This window comes from Trichosurus vulpecula, chromosome 1 (genome assembly GCF_011100635.1).
Source record: "Trichosurus vulpecula isolate mTriVul1 chromosome 1, mTriVul1.pri, whole genome shotgun sequence".
In the NCBI taxonomy this organism is placed as follows: Eukaryota; Metazoa; Chordata; class Mammalia; order Diprotodontia; family Phalangeridae; genus Trichosurus; species Trichosurus vulpecula.
This window is the reverse complement of record NC_050573.1, coordinates 528,012,021-528,032,692: the sequence shown is the minus strand read 5'-3', so window position 1 is coordinate 528,032,692 and position 20,672 is coordinate 528,012,021. Positions and strand designations below refer to the sequence as shown.

Genomic DNA, 20,672 nt, shown 5'->3' with positions numbered 1-20,672 from the left:
AAGTTACTTGTCCAGAGTCACACAGCTAGTAAGTGTCTGAGGTCAGTTTTGAAATTAGGAACATGAGTCTTCCTGACTCCAGGTCTGGTACTCTGTCCACTGCTCCACCTAGCTGCCCTAGAACCAAATTACATGTGCCTATTTAAAAATCTTGAATTTTAAAATCAGTATTATTCCTAATCTAATAATAAATTACAAACAATTTACTTAACAAGCTACATATAATTGTTTGCTGTTGATAAATATTTCATAATTGAAAATAATGTGGGATGGCATAGTTCACCTTGTAAGTTACTTCATGACAATTTTCATTTTCCCTTTCCCTTTTACTTATATGTCAGTATTTGGGAAGTCTAGAAAGGTAAGCTAGAAGCATATTATTGAAGACCTTACATTATAGGGCTTCTCATTTTTACTTTATCCAGTAGTCAATAGAGAGCCACTGAAGCTTGTTGAATACAGAAGTGTCATGATTAACAGCAATGTTTTAGGAAGATTAATTGGGCAGCTGTGTAAAGGATGGCTTAGACATCTGGCCATCTGTAATGCCAGTTAAGCTGTGACAGAGATGGAGAAGAAATGAGTACCTAAATTGATCCCCACTGAATTGAAGAGGGTAGGTATGAGAAATATTGTTGGGAGAATTAGCAGGACTCACAAACCGATTGGATATCATGGGATGAAGGCCAATGAAAAGTAAAAAAATGAATTCCATTCTTGGAATTAAGAGAGGCATGGGACATATCTTATCTGTGACACTAGGTATGTGACATGGGCAAGCCCTTAATCTCTATGAGCCTTGGGTTCTTCATTTGTAAAATGAGTTAGGTTGGTGTGATAGTCAACTGAGACAATGCGTGTGAAACATAAAATGCTGTGTAAATGTTTAAATGTTATACAGTGTTGTCTACATCATATCACCATCATCATCATCATCACTGTGTTTCAGAGGTTACATTGCCTGTTTGGGAGGAGAAAAGAGAAATTAAGAGGAAGAAAGATTTAGGGGACAGATACACAGTACAACAAAACCACTTCATGGGGCAGCTAGGTGGTGTAGGGAATAGAACACCACCAGCCCTAGAGTCAGGAAAACCTGAGTTCAAATGTGGCCTCAGACGACACACTTACTAGCTGGGTCACCTTGGGCAAGTCACTTAACCCCAATTGCCTTCCCTTCGCCCCTCCAAAAAACAAAACAAAATCGAAACAAAACGAACAGCAACAAAAAAAAACAAGACCACCTCAGTCAAATTATAGATATCCTGTAATCATGTTTCTTCCTTTAAGATGCAGCTCAAGGACCATCTTCTGCACAACCCGATCCCCCAACTACTATTGTCCCCTGTCATGGACCCATTTGGCAGGATAGTGAAACCTAGGAATCTCTTCCCAGAATAAAGTTTTTAAATGCATAAAATAAAATTCATGGGATTAAAAAGGAAACAAATCATAGTGAAGTAGAATCATCAAAACATTAAAAACAAATTAATGATCCCAAGTTAAAAATGACTATTATAAGACAATCTTGTATTTAACATTTTTGTATATGTTTGAGTTTATTAACTTGATATTTATGCTATGTATTTTTTTCTATGTGTACCTGTTGTCTTCCCTCATTAGATTGTTAGTTCATTGCAAGTAGGAATTATTTCAACCTCTATACTTGTATACTACTGCACCGATCATGGTGTGTGGCATGTGGTAGGGGAGGGGAAGAGAAAGGAATAAGCATTTATATAGCACCATGCCAGAAATCTAAAAACCTAAAAAACAACCCTGAGTGGTAGGTGATGTTATCCTCATTTTACAATTGAGGAAACTGAAGCAAACAGAGATTAAATAACTTGCCCAAGATCATTCAGCTCGTAAGTATTGGAGGTTAGATTCAAACTCAGGTCTTCCCAGCATCTAGCCACTGCACAACCTAGATGCCTCGACAGACATAGGAGAGCCTTAATAGGATTAATTGATTAATACTTGAATTTCTTCTGCATTTGGAATTTGATGCATGAACTAGTTTTTTATATGAATGTAAACCTTGTATTATTATTTTTTTAAAAAAAGTTATGGGCAGGGATCATCTTTATCAGCACTTTTGCTGACTTATCTTTTTAAACTTTTTATTTTGGAAGTTTAGTGTTTTTGCAATCTCAAAGGTGTGAAGTTTGGTCCCATCTTCACTGAATTGTCACTGAGGTGAACAGGAACACGTCTTATAGGATGTGGCGCACAAAGGCTCTAGGGCAGCAGAAAAGCCAGGAAAGATTAGGGGAAAAGGGAAGGAGAAAAGAAACACTTATTGAGTGCCTTTTCTGTGCCAGGCACTTTACAAATAATAGCTTACTTGATTCTCACAACAACTCTGAGAGGGAGGTGCTGTTATTATCTTAATTTTATAGTTGAGGAAACTGAAGCAGACAGTGGTTAAGTGACTTGTCCAGGGTCACAGAGCTATCAAGTATCTGAGGCTAGAACATTGAGTAGCTGAGTTTGTCTGAGACTAGAGTGCACAAAAGAAGAGTTAAGAAAAACAAGGTTGGAAAGATTGAAGAGGAAGAGTGACTATGACCTTTTCAATAAAAAAAATTAATAAGGAAGCAGGAAGGAAAAGTTCATCAAATTAGTCTATCTAGTCAATAAATATTTGTTGGCTGTCATTGACTAGCCAATTCACCCTGGATGTTGATTTTCCTTTTTTAAGAACAGTAAGTGACAATGCAACACAGAACATATGAAAGATTCAAGGTAGGGATAATTCAATTTAATTCAACTCAATTTGACAAGGATTTTTTTTTGTTTTTCCCCACTATTTCATTTTTTTCAATTACATGTAAAGATAGGTTTTCAACATTCATTTTTATAAGATTTGAGTTCCAAATTTTTTCTCCCTCTTTCACTCCCCTATCACTCCCCAAGATAGCAAGCAATCCTATATAAGTTATACATATACAGTCATGTTAAACATATTTCAAAAAAACACAAAAAAACCATATTTCCACATCAGTCATGTTGTGAAAGAATGAGAACAAAAGGTCAAAACCATGAGAAAGATAAAACAAAAGGGGGGAGGAGGAGAGGAAGAGAGGGAAAATAATGTGCTTCGATCCTCATTCAGACTACATAGTTCTTTCTCTCAATGTGGACAGCATTCTCAATCATGAGTCTTTTGAAGTTATCTTAGATCCTTGCATTGCTGAGCAGAGATAAGTCTATCAAAGTTAGTCATCACACAATGTTGCTGTTACTGTGTGCAGTGTTCTCCTGGTTCTGCTCACTTTACTCAGCATCAGTTCATGCAAGCCTTTCCAGGCTTTTCTGAAACCTGCCTGCTCATCATTTCTTATAGCACAATAGTATTCCATTACATTCATATACCACAACTTTTTCAGCCATTCCTCAATTGATAGGCATCCTCTCAGTTTCCAATTCTTTGCCACCACAAAAAGAGCTGTTATAACTATTTTTGTATATGTGGGTCCTTTTCCCTTTTTTACAACCTCTTTGGGATACAGACCTAGTAGTATACACAGTCTTTTGGACATAGTTCCAAATTGTTCTCCAGAATGGTTGGATCAGTTCACAACTCCACCAGCAATGTATTAGTGTTTCAAATTTCCCACATTTTCTCCAACATTTATCATTTTCCTGTTTTATTATATTAGCCAGTATGATAGGTATGAGGTGGTACTCAGAGCTGTTTTAATTTGCATTTCTCTAATCAATAGTGATTTAGCGCATTTTTTCTTATGACTAGAGATAGCTTTAATTTCTTTATCTGAAAACTGCCTATTCATATCCCTTTGACAATATATCAATTGGGTAATAATTTTGGACAAACATTTTTAAAGAACCTGTTATATGTGCCAGCCACAGTATTGGGTGTGGGACAAAGACAAATGAAAATGTTCCCTGCACTAAAGGAGCTTACATTCTGTTGGTTGAAACAGCCTGTATAAATGAATGAAAAAAGCATTTATTAAGTACTGTGTCAATAACTGTGCTAAGCACCCAGGATACAAATACAGAAGCAAGACAGTCCCTACAGTCAAAGACCTTGCAATCCCACACTGAAATATATATACATATAAGGAAGAGTTCTTTGACCTCTGGCCATGGTGCTGACAAAGATCAGTTAAGAGGCTATGTAGTGTTTCAGGCATATCAGGGCCTGAACTAAGATGGTGAAAGTCAAAAGGAACAGATGTGAGAAACATGAGTCAAGAATGGGCACAGATGTGAGAAACATGAATGAAGAAATGGCAGAAATTGGTGAGTGACTGGGTTTAGGAAAGGAGATACTTGACATATAAAGAGTAAATATTTCCTAATATGTAAAATGAGTGCAGGGACCTGCTGACTTCACAGGACCCTTCCAGATCTGAAACATTGAAGCTCTGACTCCAAAGTGGTATGAAAATCTTGAAGGAGGCTTAATTTGGGGCAGGAAAGATAGAGAGGTTTAATCTTAAACATGATGAGTTTGAGATGATCGCCTAATATCCAAATGAAGTGCTCTAAATAAAATCTATGCCTTATATTTACTGGCATAGTCCTTGAATCTTATTAGTGTTTGGTACAAGTTCAAACTGAAAAATCAGTGTAAATCTTTGTGGAAGCAAAGATATGAATTTTTCTTCAGTTACTAGAGTCCTAGAGCTTTCTAATATGTCCTGTGTAGGCCCTGAATGATGTTGATGTGTGATTTGTCTTGTTGGAACAGTTAGCTTTACATGACTTGGATTTATGATACAAAGTCCATGTTGTTTCTCATGGAACATTTTCAATTATTTCAACTTGCCTTTCCTTTTTTGGTGCAACAAGTGTCTTTTCCAGTAGAGGATCTATTGGGAGTCTCATATATCCACTCCATGAATGCATTTGCTTAGATTTAAAGGGCATTTTTGATTGTCACAGTATGATATGTTAAGCATCTTCATTCCTATTTGCTATTACATGCATAAAAGTTGATGGACTTCATAGTGCTTCCTTAACAAAATAGCAAAGAAACTGGTCTTTATGCTTCAAGCAGTTTTAATAGTGCCTTAGACTGTATGTGTATGTACATATGTGTTATCATTAATTATAATTACCATGAAATATTTTGTTTCATTCTATTTTTCTTTGGATTCTTGTAAATTGAATGTTGCTTCCAATAATATTTCTTCCACCTTAGTTACTTATTCAGAATCCAGAATGAAAAAATGCATAACAAAAGTACCTAAGTCACAGTGTTTGCCTTTTTTCTTTTGCTGCCTAGAAGATCTGAGCTAATTCACTGTGCAACTATCTGATCCAACATGTTGAATGTACCTCTTTCTTTCATCTTTTAACTTTTTGTGGTTTTTTTGCTTTTATATTATTTCTATGTTTCTTTGTACTGTTTTTCAATATGTTTTATCTTTGTGTGCTCCCTCAAATTCTTTTGAGAAATAGGCAGGATATAAACCACAAAAGAAAATTATAGATAGATAGAATGAATGAATCAAAAATATCTGCTGAAGACAGATTATTGTCTGTGTTTTAGCTCTAAGGGGAAGAGATAGATGTACTATTAAAGGAATTATTCCTGTGTTATCCAATCATATATAACATAGAATAATAAGGTAACAAATACACAAACTCAATCATGTAGCCTGAACCCAGATATAAATTTCTGTCTTCAATTTTGGTGCATGTTAGCCAATGACCTACAAATAGGGAAGAATTTTCTCAAGGTGAGAGGTAGAAATCTTTTGTTGAACTAAAAATCTACTTTTTAACTTGGAAAATATCAGCCTACTTTCTATTTCTTATATCATTGGCAGCTTATGAAATTCTTTGACTGCTTTCTGTTTTGGGCATGACGAAATCCCAGTGTCCTTTCAGACCTCTCTGCCTAGATGACTTCATACTATCCTTCCAATATTGGATTGGGGTTGGGTCCAGGTCAGGAGATTTTTTGTCGTTCTTCCTTAGTTCTGTTTACATTCATCCATCTCAGGCATACTAAAAGATGCAAGCCATGTCCCTCTAAATGACTTCATAGCTACTTCCTAATATTGTGGTTTGTTCTCTAATAACATTATAGCTGCATACTCTGCAGTAAATTCCTCTTATACAGCTTCAAGTCCCAGGACTGTATAACCCGTAGCTTTAAAAAAGTAATTTCCTACTTGATACACTAGATTGTTCCACAGGGTTTTGGTGTACTGCTCTATGTGTTGTGGGGAATAGAGTATATTCATTTCATGGGACTAACTTCTCTGTTAACCTATCCGTTAATAGTCAAATGGGTCCCATATAAGCTCAGAGGAAAAAAAAAATCTCTATTTGGACATGCCTATCTTTGAAAGGTCAGGCTCTTCCTGCCCAAGTTTGAGTAATTCAGCTGACATATCACCAGAAGTTTAAGTGCATAACATTTTAAAATACTTTTTTTAGCTTTGTAATTATATGCAAATGTTCATATGAACTCTATAAATTGAGGAAACTTTTATGTAGAGTTCATATTGAACATTCTACCCAACCATCATAGCTTACTTAGAAGATCACTAAAATAATAGTCCGAGTCTCTAAGAAACAGAAAATAAATGATAAAGAATAATTTTTAAACTATTATGGCCATTAAAAGAGGCAACAAGATTATGAAAGAAAATGAACAGTAATGCAAATGTGAAGTTTTCTCTGTATTGGCATGATGACTCTATCCCCATCTCTTCTCTTAAAGAGCATCTCTCATCCTTCAACTCCCCTATCCTTCCATTTAGTTCATCTGACAGTCACTGTATATCAAAGGACTCTGTGGATGTACATGTTTCCAAACATATGGACCATCACATAGTTTGCTCATTTTGAATTATCATTTTGGATTATGGGTTACACTAGTTTCAGTTATTTTTTGTCTGTATCTGTGATTTCATTAGTTTGGAGAATTATCAGTATTAAAACTATTCCTGCCAATTCAAATCAACAAATCATCTGAACTTATTTTAGACAGTGGACTAGAACAATGAAAAGGGTAAGGGACTTACTGTAGTAAAGTAGGCATTATGTGTCAGTGGCAGGATTTGAATACAGGTTTTCTTTATTCCAAGGCCAGCCTTCTATCCACTACACAAGGGATCCATCGATATAGGGGTGCCCCAAAGTCTTAGTGCAGTTTTGAACTTTAGTATTATTTATTATAGTATTATTAATATTATATTATTAGCATATTGATATTATTTGTATTGTATTATTTAAAACTAATCTACATGAAACAATTAGAAAATAATTAGTAATCTGTGTCTGGGCTGCCTTGACCATGTTCTGAGAGAGGAACATCTTAATTTCTGGACTTTTCATGTGGATAAGTACCAGTCAGATGGTAATTTTATTGTTGTTTCCATTTAACTAATCCATCTATTTTACTTAAAATGTCAATAGGACCATGAAGACATTCTGTAAATACCACTCGGGACCTAACTATGTCTTTAGTTATAAATCAACTTAAGAGATTTGACCTAACATTCACACAGGAAAAAATAAGCAAACAGTGCCTCTTGTTTAGAATATGATATGCAATTGGAAGGCTAACCAATTAAACTTTTCTACGAGTACATGGACTGCGCCAGAGATAAACAATGAACTGGACAGGAAAGGAACAAGTGAGACGGAGAGGGTTTGATTACATTTTGGAAAAGGTACTACTCTTTCAGTGATCCTAAGCCACTTTCTGATTCAAAACCTCGTGGTTTTAGTACCAGTATTCTTCTATTGATGGAATGAGTATGAATTGTGCAACACTTCTGTCTCCAGGTGAATTTGTGAATGACCCAAATGGCAATGGAGAAGACCTATGGTGAACATAAGGCAGCAACATGTTACCACTGATAAATAATGAATGTGAAAGAGAAATCAGCTAACTGAAAAAAAAATGCAAATCATCCTTTCAAACTAGACTCACTTATATTGTTAGAGAAACCATTCTCCAACCCATAATTTGATTCCATTTCTTTCAAAATTGGTATTTGTCAATGCAACTAATTAAGTGAAAGTCACTCATAAATGCACTAAGAATCCCGAAGGAATAAATACTGATACCTTTAATGCAGCCCTGCTCTCCCACAGTAGCAATAGTTTGTTCCAGAAAAAAAGCACATGGTCTACAAAATGTATCTGGCTTCAGATCTTCTGTTATCCTTACCTCACCCCTAGAGGCTACATACTCGAGACTAGGCCGTGGCCAAGGGTATGTTATTAATCAATGCACGAGCCTTTGTTAGGTGATTATAAACTGCAAGGCTTCCTTCAGTGACTGGTACAGTACTCGGCACATAGTAGGTGCTTGTTGAATTTAACTGAACCACCAACTAATAATTTAACTGAACCACTAACATCTCTGTAGAACTTGAAGGTATACAAAGCATTTTCCTCACAGGCATCCTGTTCTGTTAGACTGTAAGCTCCATGGAGGCAGGAACAATGTATTATTTAAACTTTATCTTTCTCTTGGCACCTAGAATTACAGCGCTGTACCCATCAAAAATACTTAATAGATTTTTGAATAACAAATGAATGTATACATTATTAGACACATTTTAATAACCAGAAAATTGAGGGTCATGGGAGTAAAGTTAATCACCCATAGGTCCATAGCTACTAAATGTGAGAGCTGGCACCTGAACTCATGCCTTCTGTCTCAGAGTCCAATTTCTTTCCCCTACAGAACACTGACATTTAAAGTATTTGCTAGAGAGCTATAACCAGCAGCACTTGCATATCCAATAACCTCTTGAAATCTGTGTTGGAATATGAATATGAGCAGTTGTTTTCCACTTAACCTCAGGTAGTAGCTGGGATGCTTCTCTTAAATGCACGGCCTTGAAATAACTGCATTTTAATGTTTTGTTTACCCCCTAAATAGCTTGAACTCTGCTTAGAGAACTAAACCTAACTGTGGGGTAGTTGATGAGAAAATTAAAAAAAAATTTGCCCAGTTTATGTGTAGCCTCATTTGGACTGGTAGATTAACATAGGCTTCACCCTAGCAGATATCGCCAAACAAAAGGACACATAGGGTATCCCATTTAGTGGCAGTGGCCATTCAAGTCATTTCCATCTGTCTCATGCTGAGTGCTGCTGGACCAAGGAGATATCAAGTGGCTTACCATAAGTCCAACCCAAGTTCCTCTGCCAGTGAGAAGCCTGGCACTGGAAATAACAAATGCAATGTTGCCTTAAATTCACTTACATCCACAAACCAACCGCAACTACAGAAGTAAGCTCACATACTTCTACATGAAGCCAAGATTCTTCATGTTGCCAATAATACGTACTTTTGGCAGTGTAGTGTTCAAATTGGATATTAACATATTCAAATTGGCACCAGATTTATGACTCCATTGATCCCACAGCTGATTTGAAAGGCTTTTCCCATTTTGTGAAGAACTGGCTTGCCTATATTACAATTAGATTTTACCCAATCCAGCCATCTTATAAACATTTGTCATTGGTCATAAGGTGAATATGTAAGAAAGCATGTAGATGGACATGACCAATTTATGGATATTTATTAAATAAAATATTGTCATTTTATATGGAACCTAGCAAATGACACCACATTTGCTAAGGTATTTTAAAGTACATCCACAGTATAGTCTGGTACCAGTCATTGGTAGTGGTATTCATTTGCTTAAATGGTATTTCTATAGATCCAGTAAATATTGCCCTCCTGGGTAATTGCATCTGCCTCCACTTCACCATTGCATATGAATGCAAGTCTCCTTTACCACCAGGAATTAAATACTAAGCAATTTCAGGGTACAGGTGAAAAGAACAAAAGGAGTGACATATGGGTAAGTTTCTTTTGTCTACATGAATCAAAGTTCATTCATCAACTATTTGGTTCATATTTCCCAAACACACACACACAACACATGCACATGCACACATGCATGCACACATGCACATACACACACACACACACACACACACACACACACACACACACACACACACACATTTTTCACCTGATTACTCTCCAGGACTTCATCATGGTCTCTAGCAACTCATCTTCCTACAAGATCAAATCAATTCTGAAACTAACACCCTCTCAGTACCCCTAAACCTGTGATTTTTTTTTATCCCTCCCTCTCATTGGAGAGGGGGGAGGATGGACATTGGTGAACTCCTCCCAGATCATTCATTTAAGGAAGGTGTTCATGGCAACCATCTCATCATTTCCCAAGACTTTGTCATGTGTCCACACTAAATACCTTCCTTCTCCCTTTGTTTTGGGTTGTCTTCCCCCATTAAATTGGGAGCTCCTTGAGGACAGGAACTGGTTGGGGTTTTGGGGGGAGTTTTTTCGCATTTCTTTATATCACCAGTGCTTAGCACACTACCTAGCACATAAGGCACTTAAATGTTTATTGATTGAATGGCATACATTTTCTCACTTGCTCATTCAAATAATATTATCCCCTTTTGATGGCATTAACTTCCTTCAGCATTGTGGAAAGAGCCCTGGATTCGAAATCAGAGGGTTTGAATATACATTCCAAATATGCTAAGTTATTGTGCGACCCTTCAGTTTGCCTCCTAGCCTTCCTGAGTTTCAGTTTTCTTATTTATAAACTGAAGATTGGCCTAGATAAATAAACTTCAAGTTTCCTTTCGACTCTTTTTTCCTCCACTTAATAGTATTTAATTTTTACAGTTACACATAAAGATAATTCTCAACATTTATCAACATTTGAGTTCCAAATTTTTCTCCCTCTCTTCTCCCTCCCCAAGGCAGCAAGCAATCTGTTATAGGTTATACATTTTTAGTCATATGAGACATATTTCCACATTAGTCATGTCATGAAAGAAGAATCAGAACAAAAGGGGAAAAAAATCACAAGAAAGAAAAAACAAAAAAACAAAAAAGTGAAAATAGAATGCTTCCATCTGCATTCAGACTCCATAGTTCTTTCTCTGAATGTGGGTAGCATTTGCCATAATGAGTCTTGGAATTTTCTTGCATCATTGTATTGCTGAGAAAAGCTAAGACTTGTAATAGTTGATCATCACATAATGTTGCTATTACTGTCTACAATGTTCTCCTAGTTCTGCTCACTTCACTCAGCATAAGTTCATATAAGTCTTTCCAAGGTTTTCTGAAATCTATCTGCTCACCATTCGTATTCCATTACATTCATATACCACAACTTGTTTAGCCATTTCTCAGTTGATGGGCATCCTTCAATTACCAATTCTTTGCTACCACAAAAGAACTGCTACAAATATTTTTGTACATATGGGTCCATTTCCCTTTTTCATGATCTAGTAGTGGTATTGCTGGATCAAAGGGTATACACATTTTTATAGCCCTTTGGGCATAGTTCCAAATTGTTCTCCAGAATGGTTGGATCAGTTCATAACTCCACCAACAATGCATCAATGTCCCAATTTTCCCACATCTCCAGCGTTTATCATTTTCCCTTTCTGTCATATTAGCAATCTGATAGGTACGAGTTGGTACTTCAAAGTTGTTTTAATTTGCATTTCTCTAATCAATAGTGATTTAGCAATTTTTCATATGACTATAGATAGCTTCAATTTCTTCATCTGAAAACTGCCTATTCATATCCTTTGACCATTTATCAATTGGTGAATGACTTTTATTCTTATAAATTTGATTCATTTCTCTATATATTTTAGAAATGAAGCCTTTATCAGAGAAACTGGCTATAAAAATTGTTTCTCAGATTTCTGCTTTCCTTCTAATCTTGGTTGCATTACCTTTGTTAGTGCAAAACCTTTTTAATTTAATTTAATCAAAATTAAACTATTCTTTGCTCTCCTAATTTGCTTATGGTATCACCCTCTATGTCGAAATCATGTACCCATTTTGAACTTGTCTTTGTATGTGGTGTGAGATGTTGATCTATGCTTAGTTTCTGCCATACTATTTTCCACTTTCCCGAGCAGTTTTTGTCAAATAGTGAGTTCTTATCCCAGAAAGTGGAGTCTTTGGGTTTATCAAACAGTAGATTACTGAAGTCCTTTGCTACTGTATTTTGTGTGCCTAACCTACTCTACTGATCTACCACTCTATTTCTTAGCCAGTACCAGATGGTTTTTGTGAATGCTGTTTTATAATATAGTTTTAGAGCTGGTATAGTTAGGCCACCTTCCTTTTCATTTTTTTTCATTAATTCCCTTGATATTCTTGACCTTTTGTTATTCAGTTTTGTTATGATTTTTCTGGCTCTAAAAATGAATTTTTGGTAGTTTGATTGGTATGGTGCTGAATAAATAAATTAATTTAGGTAGAAATATCATTTTTATTGTATTAGCTCAGCCTGCCCATGAGCAATTGATATTTTCCAGTTGTTTAGATCTGACTTTATTTGTGTGAAAAGTGGTTTGTAATTGTGTTCATATAGTCCCTGGGTTTGTCTTGGCAGGTAGACTCCCAAATATTTTATATTGTCTACAGTTATTTTAAATAGAATTTCTCTTTCTATGTCTTGCTGCTGGGTTTTTTTGGTAATGTATAGAAATACTGATGATTCATATGGGTTTATTTTAAATCCTCCAACTTTGCTAAAGTTGGTAATGATTTCAAGTAAATTTTAGTTGATTCTCTAGGATTCTCTAAGTATTCCATCACATCATCTGCAAAGACTGATAGTTTTGTTTCCTCATCACCTAGTCTAATTCCTTCAGTTTCCTTTTCTTCACTTATTGCCTTTTTTAAAAGTTAATTTATTTATTTTTAGTTTTCACCATTCACTTCCATCAGTTTTAAATGTTTTTCCCTCTCCCTCCCCAAGAGGCCATGCAATCTGATATAGGCTCTACATTTACATTCTGATTAAATATATTTTCATTAGTCATGTTGTATAGAAAAATTAGAACAAATGAGAGGAACCATGAGAAAGAAAAACAAAACAAAACAAACAAATAAAGAAAATAGTCTGATTCCCTCTGCATTCAGACACCATAGTTCTTTCTCTAGATATGGACGGCATTTTTGATCATGAGTCCTTTGGAATTGTTTTAGGGCCTTGCATTGCTAAGAAGGGCTAAGTCTATCAAGATCAGTCATCTCTTCATTTATTTCTAAAGCTAACATTTCTAGTACAATATTGAGTAAGAGTGGTGATAATGGGCATTCTTATTCACCCCTGATCTTATTGGGAAAGCTTCTAGCTTATTTCCACAACAGATAATGCTTGCTGATAGTTTTTAGATAGACACTAATTATCATTTTAAGGAAAATTCCATTATTCCTATGCTCTCTAGTGTTTTTTAATAGGAATGGATTCTGTATTTTGTCAAAAAGTTTTTTCTGCACTGTTTGAGATAATCATAAAAATTCTTTTGTTTTGTTATTAATATGGTCAATTATTCTAATAGTTTTATCTAATATTAAACCAGCCCTGCATTCCTGGTATAAGTCCCATCATGGTTATGGAAAAATTCCTGTAATCTCTTTGGTAATATTTTACTTAAAATTTTTGCCTCCGCATTCATTAGGGAAATTGGTCTATAATTTTCTTTCTCTGTTTTGCCTCTTCTTTAACTGTCAACACCATACTTGTGTCATAAAAGGAATTTAGTAGGACTTCTTCTTTGCCTATTTTTCCCAAATAGTTTATATAGTATTAAAATTAATTGTTCTTTAAATGTTTGGTACAATTAACTTGCAAATCTATCTGGCCCTGGAGATTTTTTCTTCATTAGTTTGTTGATAGCTTGTTCAATTTCTTTTTCTGAAGTACATTATTTAAATATTTTCTTTCTTCTTCTGTTAATCTGGGCCATTTATATTTTTGTAAATATTCACCCATTTCTCTTAGGTTGTCAGATTTATTGGCATACAGTTGGGCAAAAGAGCTCCTAATTATTGTTTTAAAATCCTCTTCATTGGTGATTTTACCCTTTTCATTTTTGATGCATGTAAATTGTTTTCTTCTTCTTTTAAGTCAAATTAACCAAAGGTTTATGTATTTTATTGTTTTTTCCATAAAACCAGCTTACTTTCATCTATTAGTTCAATAGTTTTCTTACTTTCAATTCTATTAATCTCTCCTTTGATTTTCAGAATTTCTAATTGGCATTTTATTGGGGATTTTTAATTTGTTCTTTTCCTAGTGTTAGTTGCATGCCCAATTCATTGATCTCCTTTTTGTCTATTTTATTCGTGTAGGCAATTAGAGATATGAAATTTCCCCTATAAACTGCTTTGGCTGCGTCCCATAAATTTTGGCATGTTGTCTCATTATTGTTGTTTTCTTTGATGAAATTATTGATTGTTTCTGTGAATTGTTTGACCCACTCATTCTTTATAATTAGATTACTTAGTTTCCAATTAATTTTTAGCCTATCTTTCCATGGCCCTTTATTACATGTAATTTTTATTGTATCATGATCTGAAAATGATGCATTTAATATTTCTGCCTTTCTGCATTTGATTGTGAAGTTTTTATGCCCATATACATGGTCAGTTTTTGTTTAGGTGCCATATACCACTGAGAAAAACATATATTTCTTTCTATCCCCATTCACTTTTCTCCAGAGGTCTATCATATCTAACTTTTCTAAAATTCCATTCATCTCCTTATTTATTGTTTATTTTGTGGTTAGATTTATCTAGGTCTCATAGGGGAGGTTGAGGTGCCCCAGTAGTATAGTTTTGCTGTCTGTTTCTTCCTGTAACTCATTTAACTTCTCCTCTAAGAATCTGGATGCTATACCACTTGGTGGCTATATGTTTAGTACTGGTATTACTTCATTGCTTAGCATACCTTTTAGCAAGATGTAGTTTCCTTCCTTATCTCTTTTAATTAGATCTATTTTTTGCTTTTGCTTTGTCTGAGATTGGCATTACTACCCCAGTTTTTTTTTCTTCAGCTGAAGCATAATATATTCTGCTCCAGCCTTTTACCTTTACTCTGTGTGTATCCCTCTGCTTCAAATGTATTTCTTATAAACAACATATTGTAGGATTCTGGTTTTTAATCCACTGTACTATCCACTTCTATTTTATGTCAGAGTTCTGATTACTGTGTGTTTCCCTCCATCCTATTTTTCACCTGCTTTATACTTTTCCATTCCCTTTCATCCTGTTCTTCCTCACAGTTTTTTTGCTTCTAACCACTGCCTCCCTCCATCTGCCCTCCCTTCTAGCAGCCTCCTCTCCCATTGCTTTCCCCTTTTCCCTCCTACTTCTGCCCTTCCTTCTATTAGTGCCCCCTTCTCTTTTCTTTGCCCTTCCCCTCCTATTTCCCTATGGAGTAAGATAATTTTCTATATGCAACTGAATGTGTATGCTATTCCTTCTTTGAGATAAATCTGATGAGAGTAAGGTTCAAACAATGCTCACTCCCTACCCCTCTCCCCCTCTAATATAATAGGTCTTTTATGCCTCTTCATGTGACTTAATTTACCCTATCCTGCCTCTCTCTTTCCTCTTCTCCCAGTACAATCCTTTTTTTACACCCCTTAATAAATTTTTTATTATCTTATCAAAGTCACCTTATACCCACACTCTCTAAGTACACTTTTAATTGCCTTAATAGATATACAATTCTCAGGAGTTACAAGTATCATCTTACCATGTAGGGATATAAATAGTTTAATCTTATTGAATAACATGTTTTTTTTTTTCCTTTCCTTACCTTTTTATGCTTCTCTTGAGGCTTGTATTTCTGTTCAGCTCTAGTCCCTTCATCAGGAAATTTTGAAAGTCCCCTATTTCATTGAATATCCATCTTTTCCCTGAAATATTATGCTCCGTTTTGCTGTTTAGTTGATTCTTGTTTGTAGTCAAGCTCCTTTGCCTTCCAGAATATTATATACTAAGCACTAATTCCTGTGTAATACTGACTATGGCTCCTTGATATTTTAATTGTTTTTTTTTTTCCTGGCTGCTTGCAGTGTTTGCTCCTTGACCTGATAATTCTGCAATTTGGGTATAATATTCCTTTGAGTTTTCATTTTGGTATCTCAGAAAGTGATCTGGGGATTCTTTCAATGACTTGTTTGCTTTCTGATTCTAGGATATCAGGGCAATTTTCCTTGATAATTTCTTGAAAGATACTGTCCAGGTTCTTTTTTTTTTTATCATGGCTTTCCCAATAATTCTGATAATGTCTCTCCTGGATCTATTTTCCAAATAATTTGTTTTTCTAGTGAGGTATTTTATATTTTCTTCTATTTTTGTTTTTAGTCTTTTGATTTTGTTTGACAGATTCTTGATGTCTCATATTGTAAGAGCTTCCACTTGCCCAATTCTAATTTTTAAGGAATTACTTTCTTCAGTTAGCTTTTGTACCTCCTTTTTAGTTTGGCCATTTCTACTTTTTAGGAAGTTGTTTTCTCCACTGGATTTTTTTTTCCAATTTGGCTAATTGTATTTTTTTTTTAGAGGGACAGCGCTTTATTGACACAAACACAAAGGCAGCTTCGGCAGTGGGTGGACGGGGGAGACAAACATACGAGCATAAAATCACATTTCACTTTAGGCTTGCTTAGAAAATGTGGGAGGGATCTGCTATGTCCACCCCCTTCCCCACACTGGTCATTTGGCAGTGGCCAGGGCGGTGATCTACCTGCCCATCATCCCCCATTCTCAACTGAGAGATGGAGGAAGAGGGGCTGACAGTGCCCACCCTCACAATCCTGACATTTGGCCTCCAGCTCAGGGACCCAAGGGCAGATGCCCAAATTTCCCTACTGTTCTCTTCCCTCTCCCCTCCCCAATGTAAACAAGAAATCCAGGGCTATGTTTAAGAAAATTGCCTCCCACATTCAGGAGAGCAAGTCAGTTGGGGCTTTACAGGGCTCAAGCTGGAATGTGTTTCGAATTTTACTTTGGTCCCAAAGTTTGGAAATGGACACAATTGTCTCTAAGAGCCCAGGCTGGTAAATTCCACAGTTATCTGCTAGGCTGAAAAAAAAGATTCTCCCCAGCCAGTAAACAGACAGATAAGATAGACTGGCAAAAGGGTGGGAAGTTTTTTTTCTCACCAAGCCCGAGACTACAGGCTGTCTGCATCCGCACTCCCTCAGACACACACAGGAGATTTTTGGCAGCGCAGTGGGACTGGAAACCCCAGCTCCATCAGAACAAGGCACCTGTGGAGTGTTGGGGGTGAGAACCTAGGGGGAAAAGTACGCTTATACTCCCCATGAGCACAAGAAACTTTTCAGATGCTAAGGCACCGAGAACAGATCTAAGGAACTCAGTGGAAAAGGGGAAGCCATGGAGACTCCTTCCAGGCCCCCTCAGAGCCTAAGGTAGTGGTGAGGATAGTCTAGTTCCTTCCCTAGGGTGTAAGACACAAACTAGGTTAAGACTGTGGAAGAGCCCTGTGTTAGGAAAGGCCCAGTTGTGCATATAAAGTCAGGAATAAGAAGGATGGGCGTGTTGACTGGGCTTAGCTACTGATTAATAATAATTGCTAACATTTATACAGGGTGTCCCAGAAGCAAACTTAAAATGGCCCTAAGACTTCCTAGACACTGCATGTGTCATTTTAGAGACTGGTCAGCTCTGGGGCTATTTAGACTTAGTGGGAATCTGGAGTGCAGCTGAGATGGGATATGTACTAGACTCACAAGGACAGCCCCTCTCACCCCCTACCCTGAGCTGGCATTTCAGTTTTCTTGGGGGAAGTAAGGGAGGGTAGGATTGGGGAACATTAAGCAGAGACCAACTCATACACAACAGGGCAGGGAGGGTGGGAGGGAGGAAGAAGTTAAACTTGGCACAAATAGGGCAGAAAGCCCAGGGGAACAAGAGGTGGGATGGGAAGAAGCAGCTGGGCCCCTGGATGGGTCCCCGCCCACTCAGTAGGGCCCATATATCCAAGTGGTCACTTCTTAACCTTCTGGGAGAAGAAGGGAGGGGAGGCAGCCCTGACCAAGAGGAAAGGAATATGATTGGAGAGAGGTCATCACACCACGGAGACCATCCCTGACCCTTGGAAGGGCAGTGTGTTTGGGAGAGCTGAAGAAGGCAGAGACATCAGTAGTAACCCAAAAGAATATGACTTCCTGACCTCTCCATTCCAGGTCCCCCAAGTCTTACCCTCCTCCTCTCTGTCCCCCAACCTTTCTCCCCTGCCATGACCCTCCCCTTCTAGTTCTTGTTCTCTGAATTGGGCACCAAGATGATGTTTCAACGATCCGGCTAGCAGCTTCTGTGGGGGTGTAAGATCCACCCACAGCCAGCACCCAGAAAGCTGCCAGCAGCACAGGTTCTTTTGATCTGCTTAACTAAGGAAAGCAAGGTGAAGGGGTTGACAAATTTACTTTAATCCAGCATACAGACAGCATTCACTTAGTTCAGGGGAAAAGGGCAGTACCCTGAACTTCAGAACAAAATACAAACAAATTACAAACATCAACAGACAGACCTTGTCTGATTCAAATCCCAATACATAGTTACCAGAGCTCAACAATGTCTCAGCATCCAAGTTTACAAGCTGGAGGGCTCCTTAGCTACAGCTACCCGGAGTCTCCTCATCAGAACACCACCTCGGGAGCCCTGCACAAATGGCTCTGTCCTCCCTTCTTATAGGGCTTCAGATGTCATCAAACGTTGTCTGAATGACCAGAGCTTAGGCTCCGGTGATTGGTTCTTGAGTTGGCCCCTCCCCTTAGGAACCTGGGAGGTTCACATCCACATAGATTAGGTTAACACCTAATAGGGCACGGCTCTGGAGTTAGTACCTCCCCTTAGCCAGCCCCACCTTGGGCCCCACCCCAGTCACCAATCCACACCCACATAGGTTCCACACCTAATAGGGGTTTGGGCCTGGGGCTTAGCACCTAGTAAGGCTCAATGAAATACACTAAATTACTCAAAAAGGAACAAAAGCCAAACTATTCAAGGGCACTTGTTGAACTTTTTGCTTACCAGCACAGATGACTTTGCCCACATTCTTCTTCTCTTGGATTTGCTTCATGGCATCAGCCACCTTTTCAAAGGGCCAGACCGAGTTAATATGGGGCTTGATGTGGCCCTCCTTGTAGAGGGTCAACAACTGCAGCACCACCCTGTTGACTAGCTCCACCTCATTCTCCAGGAAGTGGAGGTGGAAGCCACAAATGCCTTGATTCCCCTCGATTCCACCAGGTTTTAACCATTGCCATCAGGTTCCGTTTTGGGCCGGTCACCAAGTTGGACGTCCCATAGGTGATAACTTTACCCATTAGTTTCGGAAGGTTGCAAGCTTTGTGGGTATCTTCTTCGCCCAGTGGATCCAGGACAATTTCCACTCCTTTGGGAGAGATTTTTTTGACTTCATCCACATAGTTGGATGTGTGGTAATCAATGGAGTGGCTGACCCCCTTCTCCTTCAGCACCTCATGCTTGCTGGCTGAAGCTGTCCCAAACACGGTCACATTCTCCATTGTCTGGCACAACTGGATGGCTGCCAAGCCTACCCCTCCTGCGGTCATGTGCACGGGAACACTTTGGCCAGGCCGGAGATTGCCAAAGTCGAAAAGGACCATGTAGGTGGTGATGTAATTGACCGGCAAGGCAGCTGCCACCTCAGAGGACATGGCTTCTGGCATTGGGAATGTTTGGACAGCTGGTACAGACACCTCCTCCTGCCATATCACAATATGCACCAGCATTATCACCCGGTCACCTACCTGGTGCTCGCTGACTCCCTCTCCCACTGCAATCACAACACCTGCACCCTCCTTCCCAGGAATGAAGAGCACCTCTGGCAGGTGGTCTTTTGCCTCCTGGCGAATCATGAAGTCAGCAAAGTTGAGGCCACAGGCTTGGACCCGAATGGTCGGCTGTCCAGGGCCAGGGCTGGAGGGGCAGCCGGAAGGCTCTTCAGCTTCACTTTGTCATAGCCGCCAAAGCTGGTGAGCTCCAGGCAGTGCAGCGGGAGCGTGCTGGGGAACCTCGGTCATGGTCGCCACCGACAATTGGGGAGCGGCGGGATCCTCGGACTTTTGGGGCTGCGGAGGAGCATCGCCCCTCCTCCACAGCCGTGGCCGTCGCTGGTATGGCCACCTCTGCTGCCTTGGCCACCTCCATTGCCTCCCCCTCTGTGGACAATTGTATTTTTTAAGGAATTATTTTCTTCAGTCAATTTTTGTCTTTCCTTTTCCAAGCTGTTGACTCTCTCTTTCATACTTCTTGTTTCTTTTCCCAATTTTTCTTCTACCTCTCTTATTTGATTTTTAAAAATCCTTTTTGAGCTCTTCCAAGAAGGGTTTTTGGGCTTGAAACCAATTTATATTCCCCTTTGAGGCTTTGCATGTAGGCATTTTGACAGTGTTGTCCTCTTCGGAGTTTGTGTTTTGATCTTCCCTGTAACCATAGTAGCTTTCTGTGATCCGAGCTTTTTTTGTTTTTTACTCATTTCTTGCCTATTTTGTGACTTCTAAACTTGAGCTCTGCTCCTGGAGCACAGGAGGTGCTGTCCCAAGCTTTTTTCGCTGGGGGCCAGGGACCTGATCACTGTCTTTCTGTACTGGGGCCTCCAGGGCTCATGATTTGCCCACTGCGCTGGGATTGCCCAGCGTTTCAACAATCTTGCTAGTGGCCACTGTGGCTGTGTAAAACCAACAACGACCAGCACACAGAACACTGCAAGCCCATGTTCTTTTGACCTGCTTTACTAAGGAAAGCAACGTTTAGGGGTTAATGATCTTACTTTAATCCAGCACACAAATATCATTCA

General features: G+C 38.2%; 1 protein-coding gene and 1 pseudogene across 2 annotated transcripts in view; one reads left to right on the top strand and one right to left on the bottom strand.

Moving 5' to 3' along the window:
• The window catches only part of SDK1 (sidekick cell adhesion molecule 1), a 1,168,267-nt gene that overhangs the window by 841,515 nt on the left and 306,080 nt on the right, over positions 1 to 20,672 (top strand). The gene's annotated exons all lie outside the window — the stretch shown is intronic.
• On the bottom strand, positions 17,081 to 20,023 carry LOC118858791 (annotated as a pseudogene).